The sequence below is a fragment of the Palaemon carinicauda genome, chromosome 1 (genome assembly GCF_036898095.1).
Source record: "Palaemon carinicauda isolate YSFRI2023 chromosome 1, ASM3689809v2, whole genome shotgun sequence".
Lineage (NCBI taxonomy): Eukaryota > Metazoa > Arthropoda > Malacostraca > Decapoda > Palaemonidae > Palaemon > Palaemon carinicauda.
The window spans coordinates 241,281,578-241,301,564 of NC_090725.1; the positions used below are offsets into that span (position 1 = coordinate 241,281,578).

Sequence of the window (19,987 nt, forward strand, 5' to 3'; positions counted from 1 at the left end):
AGTGTATGAGCATGTATAAAACAGTGCAGTAAATGTCTCCTCCCCTAAAAATGACATACATGTGAAATAAGGCGCCCTGCTCTTTAGAAGTGTACCGTATGCTGGTCATCTGGCAGAAGATATGCAAACTTTAGGCAATCAATGGAGATCCAGTTTCCGTTGCTACGAATGTTGATGCAGAAAGCCTTCGGGGTACAACGGATCACAAGGAAAGGGCCTGTTTAAGGGGGTGTTAGCAGAGGCTTTCTAGTGTTGTTTTGCAAGAAAGTGTGTTTTGCTGAGTGCTGATCTATCAGTATGTGTTGCTTAGCTGGAGGGCTTGTAAGTCTGGCGGTATGGAGTTAACTTTCCCACAACGTGACGAGGTGCTGGAGATTGTTGGAGAAGGCTGCAGATGGCTATCTACAGGTACCCATATACCATTTCAGCTGCTGAGACATCCAGGGCATCTTTAGATTGGGTCCTTAGTCCCAGGAGGACCCAGGAAAGCTGGATAAACCAGTTGGAGTCCTTGCAGCGTGACATCAAAGCTGCTTTGAGAGTGTGATGAAAATGTTCTACCATTCTGTTGGCAGTAGGGTTGTAGGCGATTGTCTGATGTAGGATGATTCCCAGGAAATTCGCCAATGATGTCTACAATTAAGAGGTGAAAGTGGTGCCCCTGTAAGAAGTTATATGCTCAAGGATACCGAACCTTGCTATCCATCTCGAGAGTAAGGCAGATGTACATAAGGCTTATATTGCAGTTTTCTTGGGAATGGATTCAGGCCAACGAGTGGAATGGTCAATGATGGTAAACAGGTAACGATGTCCTTGTGATGTGGGTAGGGGACCTACTACATCGACGTGAATGTTGGCAAAACAATGCTGAGGTTAAGAAAAGGTGCCCACTCCTGAATCCTTGTGTCGATGTATTTTTGAAATTGGCATGACGTACAGGCGCGAACCCAATCCTTAGCATCCTTAGTAATGCTGTGTCTAATAAACTTCGTCTTCGGTAGTTGTGCAGTAGATCTGCTCGAGGGATGGCCATGAATGAGATCAAACACCTGTCTGCATATGGCAGCTTGTATCCACAGTCTAAATCTACCAGTACTGGCGTCACAGAGGAGGGTGGCGTTGGAGTCACTGAGAGAGACGTCTTCACAATGGAGGGATGTGCAGAATGTCCTACATGCTTGGATCTTTTTGTTAGGCTTCTGCCAAGGCGTTGTACCTAGGGGAATGGCGGCCAATGTGTCTCTTGACTGGGCATTAATTTTCCCAGGGACTTGTTGAATGGTGCAATTGTATTCAGTCATAGAAGGGAGATGTCGACATTGACGGACGGACTAGGCGTCGTGCTGTCGAGTGAAGGCATCCTACATAGGCATGTGGACCGTACAAATGACAAAAGGCGTACCCTCTAAGAAGTGGAGAAACTGTCGGACAGCCAAGTGCTTTGCCAGTAATTAGGGGTAGAAGGCAGAGTTGCCAGATTCCGCCTCAGTTTTCAACTGAAAAAGGCCAATGTGCGGGGTGAGCCGTTGACCACCTGGTTGAGCACTACACCAATAGCGGTGTCGCTGACATCGGTGGAGAGAAGGAGAGGTGCATGTGGTATGGGAAAAGTCAGAGCAGCAGTGGTTGATGGGGCATTCTTTGTGTTGCAGGAGGTAACTTCTTGAAGGGGACCCCACTTCGTCTTTTGGCCTACCCTTGAGGGGGGCGTAGAGGAGGACGAGAGTGGCAACGATGCCTGGTAGGAAACCATGGTAATAGCTGACTATTCCCAAGGATTCTTGCAGTACTTTGACGGTTGAGGGCATAGGGAAGTTCTGAATGGATGCTACTTTCTCAGGGAGTGGGTGGACTCCTTCAGGAGTGATGTGGTACCCTAAGAAAGATATTTAGTTGGCGCCAAAGGTACACTTGTTGTACCGGACTACAAGGCTGTTCTGTTGTAGGTTCAAGCACAGTGCGTAGGTGACAGAGGTGTTCCTCTTTGGAGGAAGAGAACACAAATACGTTGTCCATGTAACCTATGTAAGAGATTCCTTATGATGCCATCCATGAGGTATTTAAAAGTGTCCCCAGCATTATGAAAGCCAAAACAGGAGTAATTGAAGGTGAATGTACCGAAGTGGGTGGTTATGGTGGTCTAGGGTATGCCTTCTGGGTTCATTGACACGTAATAATACCCCTTCAGGAGGTTGAACGTAGAGAAAACTTTTGCTTTGTGATAGTATGAGGTCACGTCAGAGATGTGTGAGAAGGGGTGGTGATCCGGTTTTGTCTGCATTTTTAAACGCCTATAATCGCCACAGGAACGCAGAGCCATCTTTCTTCAGGAAGATGTGTAAGGGTGACGACCATGGGCTTGAGGCCTTTTGGCAAAGGCCTATTTCTTCCATTTCTGCAAACGTTTGTTTAGCGGCTGCCAGACGCCTAAGTCTGGAGAACACCAGTGTCCCCATCATCTTGATATGGTGATAAATATTGGGTTTGGGAGGAACTGTGGGCGTTTGGTAAAATTCTGGATGGAAGACTTCCGGGTACTACGTGAGGATTTTAGTGTAGGCATCAGTGGGTGTACTGCTGTGGAGAGCACTGTCATAGGGGTTGGGTTGAAGAGGTGTGGATGAGTAAGAGGAGTCTGCTTTGACTAGCCATCGGGGAGCGACTCAACCAGGTGGTGATAATGTGAGAGGAAATCCATGCTGAGGATTGGCAATGTGACGTCAGCAACGAGAAACTTCCAGTGATATTTGACAGTTTCAAACGATAATGTGAGGTTTTCGTAACCGTAGGTGGGTATCGCAGATCCGTTGGCAGCTAAAACGTGTCCTGGAGAGTGGCCCAGGCAGAAAAGAATGACAAGCACCCATGACTACCAAAAATCACACACACTCGTAACTGCATCATGTAAAAATAAAAGACTAGTGACGGGAGGCCACCGCCACAAGTGATGGCCTACTTGCACGGTTTTTGGCCACTGACAACTGGATAAACAATTTTTTTGCTGCAGCACCGAATCTGGAGTGGTAGTAGCATAGCTGCGGCCGATGGTCGTCAGTAAGTGACGGTAGAGGTTGTTAATTGGGGTGTGAGCGAGTGGTAGGTGGTGGGCGGCTTTGTCACTGCTCCAGTACATCATGAGGTGGCCATCTGTGTCATATCGCAATCACGTTAGCTTCGGTCGCTGTTGAATAGTTGTCCTCCTTGTCAGAAGGGGAGGTGTTGCTGGAGGTCTTGAAGGTGATGAAGTGGCTGTCCATGAGGGCGTTAATTTTGATCATCAGGTCCTTTATGGGCAAAATATCCACATCGGGTGTGGCAGCATGTACAGGTACGGGTAAGCGTCGTACCAAAAGGACCTGTAGTAAGTTCACTTTACGAGGAGAGTGATCTGTTTCATGTTGCAGGCAAACAATACTGGTCATTTCCTTAAGGCCGAACAATGCCTTTTGTTCCCCCCAAGGGTTGTTAAGAGCGCTGAAAAAGTTTTGCTAAATGGGCAGCTGGCGATTGCAAGTGCTGCTCCAGGAGGTATGCTTTGATGGTATTGTACGCTTATTGGCTGTCCCTTTGCTCGCAAAGCCAATCGGAGATTTCTGGGAAAGTTTCCTCGGGGATCGCCGGGAGAACATAGACTGCTTTGGTACTTGACCGAATCATACCCTTAATGCGAAACTGGACTTCGGCACACTGGAACCAGGAGAATGCCTCTCCGCTTGCGAAGGGGGACAGTTTCATTGAGCCAGCGTGTGCCAAAGAGGTAGGTTCAGTGGGCGGCATCTGCATACAGTAGGGCACATCAGTGAGGGGTCAGGTGGGAGGGAGTGGACACACCACTGGTTACCTATGTGCAAGCGAGTAGTTAGGTTGTAACCGAGAGGTGAGGTGAATGCAACTAAACTTTATCAAACAATTATCGGGTTTATATACAGCGACTTGAGCAAGAACGTCACAAAAATTCAAACATAACAGAATATGAGCTACCATAATAACACAGGTTGGTCTATTAACAGTGCAGGGAAGAGCAAGTGATAATATAAAAGGTCAAAACCGTTACAGTGTACGAGTGTGTATAAAACATGTGCGGTACAGCTTTTCATAATGGTAATTCATTATGTGTAGGAATGGTCTGAAATTAGGTTAACCCTGATAACTTTTGTTTGATACAAATAAATATACCCCTCAAACTTTTCAGTTTGGATTTAATACACTTTTTATTTCTTTTTGTTATAACTTCTTTTTTACTGTTATTCGTTCAGTCAATCCTTCTGAGAAGATTTGTGATAATCTTTCATGTCTAGTCTCAGACCTCTTTCTTTCTCCACGTCTCTTGTTCTCTTCAAAAGCACAGCTTTGACACACTAGCTAGATACTTGCTCTTGAAAGACCAGTTTGGAAGGCCTTATGCACTCAGATATCTTGTTCTTTATTTAAAACATAGAAAAAGATATAATTTATCTGGATTGAAATTGAAATTTAAAATATTTTAAGTCTCAACACTTGCCAATTGAATTTACGGGGATTACTGCCAATATGTGTTGCTATTCTATAACATGGAGCCAGCTTTTCATAAGCTTTTGATGAGTCTTGCTTTGGATACCATAAGTCATAGGGCTTTTCATCTTTATACTCCCCTGTGCAGCTGACTTTTTCATCACTGTCGTTTGTAATAACACTACATTTAATGTTTTATGTGGTATATCTTTACTGGAACCTCGGAGGCACCTTTCTATCCAAGAACTTTTATTTCTGCACTCGACAATTTCCATTGATTTTTGTTTTGCTTTATGTTCTTATTTATAATATATTTATGTCTATATGTTTGGTGCCTGTTTTTCTTATGATTATTTTTTAATGGTTCTTCAACCTTTCTACATGATTCATCCAATCTTCTCCATCAGGGTGATGTCAGGATGCCATAAAACCTTAAATCAGTCTCCATCAGGGTTGGTATACTGTAGATTGCCATGTACTTTCCTGTAGGCATAACGAAAGTGTTTGCCGTGCTTCCTTTCGGCTACTAGCTCCCTTTTGCACTCCAGACTCTCTAACTGGTACTTCATATGCAACTGTGTTTTTATCAAATTTTATCTCAAAGCTATTGCACTTTATCTCATTAATTTTTTAAGCTTTTATTTGCTGCCCAACCGGTCCTGAGTCCCCTGCACTGCCTTGGTACGAGGCTAGATATCCCAGCAGTTCCAGTCCCAAGTGTTGAGACCAGATCATTGAATCTCACAGTGTTTACTATTTTATTATTTGAATTGTCGTTAGCTTCTTTTCTGCCTTATTAAAGTTAAAAAAGGGTAACAATTATATCATGTTTTTTTGTTGTGAAAATAGCATACACTGTAAATGCCTAATATGCTTTTTATGAATTGAATACACACTATTACAGTATTATCCTTCTGTTTATCTAGCCTTGTATACACATTTGTTCAGAGAAAAATTAATACAAAACGCTTTAGGTAACAAAAGATATAAAGCAATATTAAACTTGTAGTACTTTCAATATTATAGAATGATTATACGATACTACTACGCTTCGAAAATAACATAATTAAATGTCAAAAAAGGACTAATAACTATATACTGTAATGTTTTAGATTCCAGATATTGGTATTAGCGATCTCGTGAACAAGTTTTCCAAATGTGCCATTATCAGAATCAACGCTTTTTTGTGTGTGTGTGTGTGTGTGTGTGTGTGTGTGTGTAGAAAAAAACTATTAAGGGGTATTGCTGTTATACCATATCGTCAGTGTTGGAATGCCCTTATGACTAATAGCTTCAGAAAGCAGGCTCTAGGTGTTGTTTCAATTGTGACATGCCGCTGATGTGAGAGATGATGTGAATCATAGCGGAAGTTGCGATTGTTATTGGTAGATACTGTGTAAGAGTTGGTTCCGTCTTTTTATGTTGTATTGTTTCAATGAAATGTTTACTGCATTTATATTTCCAGTTATCTGATACACAACAGGATGTTTTCCTAGTCTTATTCTTGCTTCTTTTTTTATTTCTTTTTTGAGTTTTGTCTTCAAACTAGAGTAGAGAATCTCACCAAAACGTCTTATTAAGTATATCATACTCTTTGCATTGATTCTCTAGAGTATTGATTCTTGTTGGTTTTTTAAAGGATAAATGAATGGATGGTAAAGTAATGCCTGGTCTCGTTTTTTGAAGCAGGAGGTCTCCATGGTTAACAGTAGTAGCTTTAATGTTGCTAATAACCTATTTATTTTGCTGGACAATATTTGTTTACTATGGTGCTTGCGGTTTGTTAGTATTGAAGTAAAACGCACACTTGTACTCTGCATTTATAATTTAAGTTTGAATCAGGTCACAAATGTTGGATTTTGAGAAATTTCTTTAATTTTCGGAAATGGCCATTCTAGAGTTGTCAACTGGTTTCAAAGAGAGGCTGTTCATCATATTCGTAATAGAAAATGTAGTGGTGTTTGCAAGATCTGCTAATTTTTTGTTTGAGTGCTAATGAAACTGGTGATCTGAAGTCAGTTTTCTCTGTTTTTTTTTTTCTGTTGTTGCTTTTCAGTATAATAGCGAAAAGAATATGTTCTCTAGCTTATTATAGCTTTCTCATTTGAAGCATATTGATAACAAAATCGATGCCGCATACATCTATTTCCCACAATCTTGTCCTCGTATATTCATTAGGATGGCTAGCTCGTAATATATTCTCCATACTGTAGACTGACTCATTCTTTCCCAATGTAGAGTATTAATTACTCATAGGTTACTGTCCTTGAATTAATAATAGGCTGTCCTCTACTGAAGATATTCCTTGGACTCTGTACAAACTTCTTTCACTCTTTGGTCCTTAATGTAGATCACATTCTGTTTAGCGATAGATTATTCATTACTTGTTTCCGTCTGAAACGGGATAACTGTCCTATAATCAATAAACAACGTGTAATTATTTGCTAGAATGAAAGAAAAATGTATCCTATATTTGTTATTCTCTCATTAGTCTTATATCACCTAAAAGAGCACAGCCTTTTCAAGTGAGTTCTTTATTATGATTTATTTGACCCCAGAAACATAGAAGCTTGTTTAAGAAAAAAAAAAATTTATATATGACCCTCATATATTATATTTATTGAGAATTGAAAACTGGCTTTTAGATTCGTCACATGACAAAATCCACCTAAACTATAGTTATATTCCTTCCATATTAAATGGAACGGAAATTCATTTGTTACCCAACATAATCTCTGTCATTTTTGCCGTTATCGCTTTGGTTGTAGCCTAATGCTACTTTTTTCTTCTTACTTGCTTCATTTCAAGATTGGTTCCTGGGTTTTCAAAGGCTTACTGCCACCGTACCTTAAATGAATATACAGTACCCTAATCCCGATCGTCTCGTAGTCTTATTCAGTATGTATACTCCCTTATATTCGGGCGATTTAGTTTATGCGTTAATGTACACCTGTCTTATTCGTGTGTTCTTTTGAGTATTGAAAGTATTTTGTCGACAACGTTAAAAGATTATTAGGTAATCATATCAGGAATAGAATAGTGTATAGATTGTTGACTGTCTGTTTCTTCATAATATGCAATTAATGTTCTGTTAGATTCGTTTCAGTACATTGTCTCTTTACTTGCTTTACCCTAAGCAGCCCCTATGAGGAGTTAGGTGAATTTTTGCGAGACCTCTTCTTTCCAACTTTTGCTCACACGCTGTCATAACTCGTAACATGGTAATCCTGGGAACTATGGAAAAATTTAACTCTTATCCTCTTATGAAAAGTAATTTATTGTAAGGTCCCACCGAGACTCGAACTCGGATTGTTGGATTCAGAGTCCAAAGTGCTAACCATTACACCATGGAACCGATGTTGCAATTGCAATCAGATTAAGGCAGTCATTTATTTTTGTTTTTTCAACATTTTAAATATGGATAGATATACATGTGAAGGATTTGACCGATCTGCATGTCTTTATCAGTTGTTGCTAAAGTTGAACCAACTTTAAGGGATATACGTATACAATTCTTAATATGGTTTATGGATTCTGAAAGTGTTCCCCTTACCTGCAATATATTCCAAACATGTTACAGGCTTCTTTTTATATATAATGTTCCATAATTATCCTCCAAATTTCTATTAAAATTCTCTTTCCTACACTTTGTATGTTTTTGTCACCCCACATACAGAAGTTATATCACTTTAGATAATTATAGCAACCGTAGGGTTTGAACACTTTTATACCTACACATGACTATGGCAATAATACTGTAGTTTGTTAGTGTCCCACCAGCGTCTTCTGCTTGTATTTTGGGGCTTTCTGGCCATTGACGTCCTTCTCTTCCATATCTGTCATTTCATTATCCTTGAACAGTGCTGATCTCCTAATCTCACATTTTTGTTTCAAAACCTCTTGGTTTTACGTCCTTTTCAATATCTCCAGATGAAATAAATTTGGGTCCTTTTTACAATGTTTGCATTCGCTTTTTTTTAACTTAACTACAGTATTCTCTTTAGGCATTATAGTTAAATTTAACAGTTTTCAACTACTGTTGATACAAATTTTGTTCTTTCGTGTTATTGCGGTATTTTTATCTCCTCCTATCATCATCCTGAGCGTTTTTCTTCTTAGATTTATACCTTAAGTAATCAATTTCACTATCCGTACTAATACTAATTATTAGAAATTTTTGGTTTCTGTGTGATTTTATGACCAAATTCATCCTTAAAATCGTAAGGATTTTTTTTCCCTTGTGCACAGATCCAAATGTCTTAATGATTGTCTTCCCCCTTTGCTTTTAACATTCTTCTTTCTTGGTAGTTTTGTCAATCCAAGCTTTCCCTGACAAGTAATCCAAGCTTTCATTCCATTTGTCAGAGTGTATCAAGTAATGTTGTGGGCTCCTTAAGAAGTCTGCTATTCATGTTTTTTATGCATTGAGAATATCATTGCAAGATGCCTTTTAACTCTATTTTGTAAATATCACTGCCATGCTATAGCATTACACTCCTGGTTTCTTCCAGTCTGAAACTTCCTACTTGCCCTTCTTATATACTCTTCCGCACAATTGTTTATTTAGATAAACCTAGAATAGAATCCCAAAAGAAATCAATGTAGGCCTTAACTGAAAATTCTTTTAGAGAATATGCAGTTGAGAGGATAAATTTCAGTTGTGATTATGAGAAAAAAAAATATGAAAATCTCTCATGTGACGTAATCCTCGAATGTAGCCATGTCTGCCCTGAATAAGTGAAGAAAAAATTTTCGATCATATCCTTGCTGGTTGCTTATAAATAATTTTGAAAAAAGGATAATTGATAGGTTGGCAGAGGTAATAAAGTGCGGCCATGGATTCTCTCTAGTGTGGCACGAGACTATGAATCTGGGTATAAAGAGAGACTTATGGCCTGTGAACCCAGGTTCAATAAGTAACAAATGGCATTGCTGCTTTCGTGATGCTTGAAAAGGTAATAGTAAAATATGCATTTGATTGGCCTGTTAAAGATAACATTACGGGAAGATTACGTCTCATCGCGAAAAAATCATAATAATTTCCTTAAGGAAATTCTCTCTTCGAGGAATAAAAACGCCCACTTGTCAGACACGTATATGGTTCAGTAGTGGGATTGGATTGGATTTATGCATTTTGAGTAATTTATATAGTAATAGGAGCCCCTCTCAAGAGTTAGGGTTTTCATTTTTACAGCTGATGCCTTTTTAAAGAAAGTTATTGGTTGCATGCAGTTAAGTATATCTTGTTTAGTTGAAAGTTACTTTTTTACTCAAAATTTATATTTGTGAATTATTTGATGTAACTAAATGTGATTTTGCACAGTAAAATCTTTCTTGCTAGCCGTTGAATTTTTTTTTAAGTCTGAATAATATCTTGCAAGTAAAACCCCCTTTTTAGTTTAGATAATTGATTATGCGCGAGTTTTAGCTTTTCATTTTTTTCTCTGATGTGTAACATTGACGAATTTGATCATACTAACGCTGTAACATGGTTTATAGAGTACTGTAATTACATTTCGTGTAGAGTGATCAAAAGGCCAGCTAAACCATTTTCATGTTACTGTTGAGCTTTAGTAGCTATACTTTTTATAAATTGCTATGGAAGCTGATAAGAATTGTTTTTTCATAAAATGGAACAAATTGTATTGATAGTTTTATTGGGCCAACAGATCCCATTGACAAGCAATACCTGTGGGTAATAATCTTACAACGAATACTTAGTATAGTGTACCAACCATGTGTCACACGATCGTACATAGTAACAACATTTCATTTTGTGTATATATTATGCTTGTATCTTCGCTCTCCCCTCGCACTGATAATGACCCGAAATAACATGTCTGTTTTTCTCACTGTTAACTGTTAACCGGTGCGGTGTCAGTTGAACATGAAATTGCCTGTTATGTCTTTTGTGCCCTTTTTGCCTGGAGTTTGTGTATATAATAACGGATGTTCTGTTATGTTACGAGCCGAGAGAAGGTTGTGACTCAAAGGCGGAATGAAAGCAACTGAGTAGCTTTATTTCAGAACATCCATTTTTATATACATAAACTCCAGGCAAAAAGGGCACAAAAGTCATAACAGACAATTTCATATTCAACCGACACCGCACCGGTTATCAGTTAACGGTAAGAAAAACAGAAATGTTATTTCAGGTCCTTATCAGTGCGAGGGGAGAGCGAAGATACAAGCATAATATATACACAAAATGAAATGTCGTTACTATGTACGATCGTGTGACACACGGTTGGTACATGGCAACCCCCCTAAAAATGACATACTGTACATTTCTTCGCGGCATCCCTGAATCTGGAGTAGTAGTAGGAAAACTGCAGCCGTTGGGCGGCAGTGAGTGGCTGTAGAAGTCGTTGGTTGGGGCACGAGTGAGTGGTGGATGATGGGTGTCTTTGTCGCCGCTCCGGCTTGTCACGGGGTAGGCAAGTGTGTCCTATGGCATTCATAGGCGTGTGTGTCCTACGGCATTCACGTCAGCTTCGGTTGACGTTGAATAGGTGTCCTCTTCGTCAGGAGTGGAGGCGTTGATGGATATCTTGAGGGTCATGAAGTGGGTGTCCATAAGGGCGTCGGCTTTGGTCATCAAGTCCTTTATGGGTAAACTATCGACATCGGGTATGGCAACGCATACAGTTTCGGGTAAACGGCTTACCCAAAGGGTACGAAGTAGGTTCACCTCACGATTAGAGCCATCTGCAGCAGGTTGCAGGCGAGTGATACTGGTCATTTCCCTGAGGGTGAGCGAAGCCCTTTGGTCCCCCAACGGTTGTTGAGAGAGCTGAAAAAGCTTTGCTATACGGGCAGCTGGCTACGGTGAGTACTGCTGCAGGAGGTATGTTTTGAGGGCGTTATAGTAACGGTGAGGGGGGGGGATGGCAGGAGGAGCGAGTCACTCCAGGGTCACCAATGTTACGAGCCGAGAAAAGGTTGTGATACAAAGGGGGAATGAAAGCAACTGAGTAACTTTATTACAGAACATCCGATTTTATATACATAAACTCCAGGCAAAAAGGGCACAAAAGACATAACAGGCAATTTCATGTTCAACCGACACCGCACCGGTTAACAGTTAACGGTGAGAAAAATAGACATGTTATTTTAGGTCCTTATCAGTGTGAGGGGATAACGAAGATACAAGCATAATATATACACAAAATGAAATGTCGTTAGTATGTACGATCGTGTGACACACGGTTGGTACAATAGTGTTAAAGCTGACTGGCAAACCAGTAATTGAAGTTAGGTGTAATGATAGCACTTGGATAATGCTATAATTAGAATTTGTATTCATATGGTGAACTAGGTTTCGGTGATAACTATCAAAACAATTTATCAAGTGGTTCCATGGTGTAATGGTAAGCAGTTTGGACTCTGAATCCAACAATCCATTTTGCTATTTTTCCTTTCATGTCACTTTTCATATAATTCGAACCTTTCTAACTAAATGAATTATATATATATATATATATATATATATATATATATATATATATATATATATATATATATATATATATATATAGATATGTAAATCAATTAAAGACTTTTAATTTTGCTTTGCATCGAACATCTTTTCACGAAGTACCATAGAAAGTTGAACTTGTTAGTCCATTTGTAAATTTCAATTTCAGCATCCTATACACTACTGCATTTCTCCATATAGTTATCAACATACGTCAGTTTGATTTAAGGCAACCATATTTATTACCCTCTTTTACCTCAACCTAGACCCCCTACGGTCAGTTGTCCCTTCAAAAGCTTTACTTCATAGTAAGATCTTACCATTCTGTACATACTGCATTTTATATCATTTATCTTCATTATGAATCACTGTTCTTTCATAATTGTAGGCTGTTATCATTTGTACAACATACAATTGTCTAACTTCATCATCATCATCATCTCCTCCCACGCCTATTGATGCAAAGGGCTCGGTTAGATTTCGCTAGTCGTCTCTCTCTTGAGCTTTTAAATCATTTCTTCTCCATTCATCATCTCCTACTTCACGCCTCTTAGTCCTCAGCCACGTAGGCCTGGGTCTTTCAACTCTTCTTGTGCCTTGTGGAGTCCAGTTGAAAGTTTAGGAACTAATCTGTCTTAGGGAGTTCGAAGAGCATGCCCAAACCATATCCAACTACTTCTCATTATAATCTCATCCACATATGGCACTTTGGTAATGTCTCTTATAGTTTCATTTCTAATCCTGTCCTGCAATTTAACTCTCAATATTCTTCTGAGGGCTTTGATTGTTGGATATTGTTTCTTTGTCATATCACGACCCGTGTCCATATAGTAACACCGATCTCACTAAACTGATAATTAGCCCTATTTTTATATGTAATTTCAGGTAATTTTACTAAGCTACCCATTGTCTGATTTGCTTTATAATTTTATATCTGCATAACATCAATTACTTTCGAACCTTTTAACCTCTTTGAGACATACATGATATGCCTTCTCCGTCATTATTTTCAATTCTCACTCGTACTTCATTCAATTTTTGTAATTCCATGAAGTTTACAGACATTTTTGCAGTTTCATCAGTTCACTTGCATTCATTTTTTTTCTCAACCATATGTTCTGGGCAGTATAATCTTACTAGCAAGTAAATCTACATTTTTAAAGTTGATATTTTATGGAGTGAAAGCTTTAATACTTAAATCTGTAAATTCAAAAGCATTTTTTTGTAAATCTATTTTAATTATATAGCTTAACTATGTAACAATACCTTCGGACTATTTATTGAATGGTTATGAAACAAGGTCTATCTAAGAAGTCTTCATGTAGCCTTATGTGGCTTGTTTCATTCAGATAACACCATATTTCACCTGATTAAAAGCCAGAACGTGACATAAAGATAAAGGCTAAATGTGGTTTTGATATCCCGTTACCAAATGCAAATCAGGAAAATAAGAAAATTCTGATTGTAACACCAGCTGTATAAGTTTCAGGATCACCATAATACCAAATTGTTATAACGTTAGCTGAAAAACTTTTTATTAAATTGACATTGACATCTAATATACTGTAATTTTAAAGTCTACTCCTGCCAGTAACATTTGAGGAACTTATTTCTATGGATTGTTTTGTTTAACAGGATGACTTTGCAAAATTTAATGTGGATTTTTTGCAAGTGTTACCCTAGGTCGGCCCCATTTCATGTAACTGTAGGTTACATGTTTTATTTTTGTTAGGGGTGGGCGGGTGAGTTGTTTTGCATTGGTTGTTTCTTTTGGAATGTATACTGTAGTTTTATGCATGGAATATGAATCTTTACATTTGGGTAAAAAATGAAAATGAAATATACTAAAATCAGTAGCCAAAATAGATTTGCATGCTAATGGTAGAATGTTGATTTAATTTTGATTCAAATACAATTTTAGAAATTGAAGAATGATAATTTTAAAATTTGATTGTAATGGAAAAGAAATTGTTATTCTAAGAAAACTTTTGAATTATTATGATGATGATTTATAAATTTTTCTATCAGAGATTTTACTGATAATTTATGATTGTTCTTGTCATAGCTTTAGTTAAAATATACACTACATACACAATTTTCGTGTAGTAAAATCTGAAACTGCTGTCATCTATGGAGAAAGTATTAACTTTTTTAACAGCATTATTAGTAATAGTTAGTATAAGAAAACAAGACCCAATTCATAATATATTGGGGTTGATTTTATGATATATCATTATATTGACTCTTAGTTACTCTATGGCTAAACTTAACTTCATATTTAACGTTTATATCTAGTGGAACTAGAATGTATTACTTCTGGTTTTAGAGTCTCAAGTTATGTGCAATGATCAGCTAAATAGCAATCATGATATTGAATTAAACATCTGCATATAATCATTAGGAAAGACAAATACTAACTTGCAAAATAGTGACCAGTGGCAATTTTGACTGGAAAATTCTCGTCATTCTGAGAGTAACTGCATTGCTGTTTTAAATTATAAAATGGGAAATAATTTATGCTGCTTACAACTAAGACAATTATTGCCGATATCTAGTTCCATGGTGCAATGACTAGAACTTTGGGCTCTGGTTTCTATAATATCGTAAATTATAAACATAGGTGCTTAATTTTTCCTATATTATATAATAATCTGTCACTCACATTAGTGGTAAGATCGTTAACTTTGCTAAAACACAAACTAGCAAAAAATTACCGGTACGCTTAGTGAAAATTAATCATAATTCTAATAGTAATTAATAGTTGGTTCCATGGTGTAATGGTTAGCACTTTGGACTCTGAATCCAACAACCCGAGTTTGAGTCTCGGTAGGTGCTTAATTTTCCTTGTCATAATAATCTGTCACTCACGTTATTGGTAAGATCATAAACTTTGTTAAAACACAAACTAACAAAAAATTACCGGTATGCTTAGTGGAAATTCGTCACAATTCTAACAGTAACTAATAGCTGGTTCCATGGTGTAATGGTTAGCACTTTGGACTCTGAATCCAACAATCCCAGTTCGAGTCTCGGTGGGACCTGTTAATGTAACTGCACTTTTCCTGAAAATTGCAGTTAGCTGATATCAACCCAAACCCAAAGTTACTATAATTTCGTTAATTATGAACGTAGGTGCTTAATTTTCCTTATGTCATAATAATCTGTCACTCACGTTAGTGGTAAGAACATAAACATTGGTAAAACACAAAGTAGCAAAAAATTACCGGAACGCTTAGTGGAAATTCATCACAATTCTAATAGTAACTTATAGCTGGTTCCATGGTGTAATGGTCAGCACTTTGGACTCTGAATCCAACAATCCGAGTTCTTGTCTCGGTAGGACCTGTTAATGTAACCACTTTTCCTGAAAAGTACAGTTAGCTGATATCAACCCAAGACTAAAGTTACTATAATATCGTTAATTAAAAACATAGGTGCTTAATTTTCCTTATGTCATAATAATCTGTCACGTTAGTGGTAAGAACATAAACTTTGGTAAAACACAAACTAGCAAAAAATTACTGGTACGCTTAGTGGAAATTCATCACAATTCTAATAATAACTAATTGCTGGTTCCATGGTGTAATGGTTAGCACTTTGGACTCTGAATCCAACAATCCGAGTTCGAGTCTCGGTGGGACCTGTTAATGTAATTGTACTTTTCCTGAAAAGAGCAGTTAGCTGATATCAACCCAAACCCAAAGTTACTATAATATCGTTAATTATGAACGTAGGTGCTTAATTTTCCTTATGTCATGATAATCTGTCACTCACGTTAGTGGTAAGAACATAAACTTTGGTAAAACACAAAGTAGCAAAAAATTACCGGTACGCTTTGTGGAATTTCATCACAATTTTAATATTAACAAATAGCGGGTTCCATTGTGTAATGGTTAGCACTTTGGACTCTGAATCCAACAATCCGAGTTCAAGTCTCGGTGGGACCTCTTAGTGTAACTGTTCTTTTCCTGAAAAGTACAGTTAGCTGATATGAATCCAAGCCCAAAGTTACTGTAATATCGTTAATTACAAACATAGGTGCTTAATTTTCCTTATATCATAATAATCTGCCACGTACGTTAGGGGTAAGAACATAAACTTTGGTAAAACACAAACTAGCACAAAATTACCGGAATGCTTAGTGGAAATTCATCAGAATTCTAATAGTAACTTATAGCTGGTTCCATGGTGTAATGGTTAGCACTTTGGACTCTGAATCCAACAATCCGAGTTCGAGTCTAGGTGGGACCTGTTAATGTAACCACTTCTCCTGAAAAGTACAGTTAGGTGATATCAACCCAAGCCTAAAGTTACTATAATATCGATAATTAAAAACATAGGTGCTTAATTTTCCTTATGTCATAATAATCTGTCACGTTAGTGGTAAGAACATAAACTTCGGTAAAACACAAACTAGCAAAAAATTACTGGTACGCTTAGTGAAAATTCATCACAATTCTAATAGTAACTTATAGCTGGTTCCATGGTGTAATGGTTAGCACTTTGGACTCTGAATCCAACAATCCGAGTTCTAGTCTCAGTGGGACCTGTTAATGTAACCACTTTTCCTGAAAAGTACAGTTAGCTGATATCAACCCAAGCCTAAAGTTACTATAATATCGATAATTAAAAACATTGGTGCTTAATTTTCCTTATGTCATAATAATCTGTCATGTTAGTGGTAAGAACATAAACTTCAGTAAAACACAAACTAACAAAAAATTACCGGTATGCTTAGTGGAAATTCGTCGCAATTCTTATAGTAACTAATAGCTGGTTCCATGGTGTAATGGTTAGCACTTTGGACTCTGAATCCAACAATTCGAGTTCGAGTCTCGGTGGGACGTGTTAATGTAACTGTACTTTTCCTGAAAAGTGCAGTTAGCTGATATCAACCCAAACCCAAAGTTACTATGATATCCTTAATTATGAACATAGGTGCTTAATTTTCCTTATGTCATAATAATCTGTCACTGACGTTAGTGGTTAAGAACATAAACATTGGTAAAACACAAACTAGCAAAAATTTACCAGTACACTTAGTGGAAATTCAACACAATTCTAATAGCAACTAATAGCTGGTTCCTTGGTGTAATGGTTAGCACTTTGGACTCTGAATCCAACAATCCGTGTTCGAGTCTCGGTAGGACCTGTTAATGTAACTGTGTTTTTCCTGAAAAGTACAGTTAGCTGATATCAACCTAAACCCAAAGTTACTATAATATCTTTAATTAAAAAGATAGGTGCTTAATTTTCCTTATGTCATAATATGTCACTCACGTTAGTAGTAAGAACAAATTTTGGTAAAACACAAAGTAGCAAAAAATTACCGGTATGCTTAGTGGAAATTCATCACAATTCTCATAGTAACTAATAGCTGGTTCCATGGTGTAATGGTTAGCACTTTGGACTCTGAATCCAACAATCCGAGTTAGAGTCTCGGTGGGACCTTTTGATGAAACTGTGCATTTCCTGAAAAGTAAAGTTAGCCGATATCAACCTAAACCCAAAGTTATTATAATATCGTTAACAACAAACATAGGTGCTTAATTTTCCTTATGTCATAATAATCTGTCACTCACGTTAGTGGGAAGAACATAAACTTTGGTAAAACACAAACTAGCACAAAATCACTGGTACACTTAGTGGAAACTCGTCACAATTCTAATGGTAACTAATAGCTGGTTCCATGGTGTAATGGTTAGCACTTTGGACTCTGAATCCAACAATCCGAGTTCGAGTCTCGGTGGGACATCTTAGTGTAATTGTTCTTTTTCTAAAAAGTACAGTTAGCTGATATTAACCCAAGCCCAAAGTTACTATAATATCGTTAATTACAAACATAGGTGCTTAATTTTCCTCATGTCATAATAATCTGTCACTCACGTTAGTGGTAAGAACATAAACATTGGTAAAACACAAACTAGCAAAAAATTACCAGTACACTTAATGGGAATTCAACACAATTCTAATAGCAACTAATAGCTGGTTCCATGGTGTAATGGTTAGCACTTTGGACTCTGAATCCAACAATCCGAGTTCAAGTCTCTGTGGGACCTGTTAATGTAACTGTGCTTTTCCTGAAAAGTACAGTTAGCTGATATCAACCTAAACCCAAAGTTACTATAATATCGTTAATTACAAACATAGGTGCTTAATTTTCCTTATGTCATAATATGTCACTCACGTTAGTAGTAAGAACATAAACCTTGTTAAAACACAAAGTAGCAAAAAATTACCGGTACGCTTAGTGGAATTTCTTCACAATTCTCATAGTAACTAATAACTGGTTCCATGGTGTAATGGTTAGCACTTTGGACTCTGAATCCAACAATGCGAGTTCGAGTCTCGGTGGGACCTGTTGATGAAACTGTGCTTTTCCTGAAAAGTAAAGTTAGCCGATATCAACCTAAACCCAAAGTTACTATAATATCGTTAATAAATAACATAGGTGCTTAATTTTCCTTATGTCATAATAATCTGTCACTCACGTTAGTAGTAAAAACATTAAGTTTGGTAAAACACAAACTAGCAAAAAATTACCAGTACGCTTAGTGGAATTTCATCACAATTCTAATAGTAACTAATAGCTGGTTCCATGATGTAATGGTTTGCACTTTTGACTGAATCCAACAATCCGAGTTCGAGTCTCGGTGGGACCTCTTAGTGTAATTGTTCTTTTCCTGAAAAGTACAGTTAGCTGATATCAACCCAAGCCCAAAGTTACTATAATATCGTTAATTACAAACAGGTGCTTAATTTTACTTATGTCATAATAATCTGTCACTCACGTTAGTGGTAAGAACATAAACTTTGGTAAAACACAAAGTAGCAAAAAATTACCTGTACGCTTAGTGGAAATTCATCAGAATTCTAATAGTAACTAATTGCTGGTTCCATGGTGTAATGGTTAGCCCTTTGGACTCTGAATCCAACAATCCGAGTTCGAGTCTCGGTGGGACCTGTTAATGTAACTGTACTTTTCCTGAAAATACAGTTAACTGATATCAACCCAAACCCAGAGTTACTGTAATATCGTTAATTACAAACATAGGTGCTTAATTTTCCTTATATCATAATAATCTGCCACGTACGTTAGGGGTAAGAACATAAACTTTGGTAAAACACAAAGTAGCAAAAGATTACCGGAACGGTTAGTGGAAATTCATCAGAATTCTAATAGTAACTTATAGCTGGTTCCATGGTGTAATGGTTAGCACTTTGGACTCTGAATCCAACAATCCGAGTTCGAGTCAAGGTGGGACCTGTTAATGTAACTACTTTTCCTGAAAAGTACAGTTAGCTGATATCAACCCAAGCCCAAAGTTACTATAATATCGTTAATTACAAACATAGGTGCTTAATTTTCCTTATGTCATAATAATCTGTCAATTACGTTAGTGGTAAGAATATAAACTTTGGTAAAACACAAACTAACAAAAAATTACCTGTATGCTTAGTGGAAATTCGTCGCAATTCTTATAGTAACTAATAGCTCTTTCCATGGTGTAATGGTTAGCACTTTGGACTCTGAATCCAACAATCCGAGTTCGAGTCTCGGTGGGACCTGTTAATGTAATTGTACTTTTCCTGAAAAGAGCAGTCAGCTGATATCAACCCAAACCCAAAGTTACTATAATATCGTTAATTATGAACGTAGGTGCTTAATTTTCCTTATATCATGATAATCTGTCACTCACGTTAGTGGTAAGAACATAAACTTTGGTAAAACACAAAGTAGCAAAAAATTACCGGTACGCTTTGTGGAATTTCATCACAATTTTAATATTAACAAATAGCTGGTTCCATGGTGTAATGGTTAGCACTTTGGACTCTGAATCCAACAATCCGAGTTCGTCTCGGTGGGACCTCTTAGTGTAACTGTTCTTTTCCTGAAAAGTACAGTTAGCTGATATGAATCCAAGCCCAAAGTTACTGTAATATCGTTAATTACAAACATAGGTGCTTAATTTTCCTTATATCATAATAATCTGCCACGTACGTTAGGGGTAAGAACAT

The 19,987-nt window shown here is 37.4% G+C and overlaps 2 non-coding genes across 2 annotated transcripts; one reads left to right on the top strand and one right to left on the bottom strand.

Annotated features, from left to right (window-relative positions):
- Window positions 1–7,774: 7,774 nt before the first annotated feature.
- On the bottom strand, window positions 7,775–7,846 carry TRNAQ-CUG (transfer RNA glutamine (anticodon CUG)). The gene has a single exon. It is a non-coding gene; the product is annotated as a tRNA-Gln (tRNA).
- Window positions 7,847–15,539: 7,693 nt separating this feature from the next.
- On the top strand, window positions 15,540–15,611 carry TRNAQ-CUG (transfer RNA glutamine (anticodon CUG)). The gene has a single exon. It is a non-coding gene; the product is annotated as a tRNA-Gln (tRNA).
- Window positions 15,612–19,987: the final 4,376 nt, after the last annotated feature.